This window comes from Penaeus monodon, chromosome 32 (genome assembly GCF_015228065.2).
Source record: "Penaeus monodon isolate SGIC_2016 chromosome 32, NSTDA_Pmon_1, whole genome shotgun sequence".
NCBI classification, from domain to species: Eukaryota; Metazoa; Arthropoda; class Malacostraca; order Decapoda; family Penaeidae; genus Penaeus; species Penaeus monodon.
In genome coordinates, this window is record NC_051417.1 from 24178701 (window position 1) to 24179711 (window position 1011).

The 1011-nt window shown below is 38.3% G+C and overlaps 2 pseudogenes across 1 annotated transcript in view; both read left to right on the plus strand.

Annotated features, from left to right (window-relative positions):
* Nucleotides 1–1011, plus strand: part of LOC119593740 — a 62523-nt pseudogene that overhangs the window by 41515 nt on the left and 19997 nt on the right. The gene's annotated exons all lie outside the window — the stretch shown is intronic.
* The window catches only part of LOC119593741, a 3164-nt pseudogene continuing 2899 nt past the window's right edge, over nt 747–1011 (plus strand).

Consider the following 1011-nt stretch of genomic DNA (forward strand, 5'->3'; position numbering starts at 1 on the left):
GTATGTATAATTTGAAATTTTTTAAAGAAATTATATGATGATATGAAGAGGTCAGAAGGCACACAATCGTTAGAAAAGAAAGTAAAAAAATGGTGAATTAGAGTAGAATACTTACTGTACAAAATTACCAAAGTGACATTGGTGTTGTTTTTTTGTAGGCCAATGTGGAGTATGACGAGTGGCTACAAACTGTTGATCGGCGTACCCTAACGTGCCCTTACTGTTTGAGGTCCACCTTCAGGAAGCATCATGATCTCAAGCGTCATCTCAGAACTCATACAGGAGAAAGGCCTTATCAGTGTCCATTATGCCCTCATCGTGCAGTTCGAAAAGCACATTTACAAAACCACATGAGAACTAAGCATGGTTCACTGGGACATGATCTTTGAAAAGCAATGCCAAGAAATAGAAACTTTCAACAGTGAGAAGTCTTAGACAGTGTTTATAAGATGAAGTGCTAAGCAGGAGAAATTAAAATAGCAGGAACAATAAGGAAGCCTACTCTTATGAAGTAGATCTTTTGTTTATTGAGATGCTTTGGCCAATACAAAGGTAACAGTGGCTTGTTCTCTTCTAGGCAACGGAGCCGCTGGTCTGTCCATACTGCCATAGATCCACCTTCAAGCAGAAGAGTGACCTTAAGCGTCATATTCGGAGACATACCGGAGAAAAGCCATACCAATGTCCATTGTGCAACTACACTGCTGTAAGGAGCGACTACGTACAGGATCACATGATGCGGCGCCATGGGCAGTCATCCAAAGGACGTAAACGAATTAGCAATCAAGAATGGACAATTGGATAACCATATGTAATGGGTATTAGGTTTTCTGATATTAAGGTTTCCTTGAGAGGAAGAAAGTGCTTAAACATGAATATTCTTTTATGTGATACATGGAATAATGTGATATCTTAAAATCTCTGACAGTCAGATAAGTAGCTGTTAAAAATTATTTTGTATGTATGAATATTGGTCCTATAAAAAGGACAACTTTAAATCAGTGTAACTAG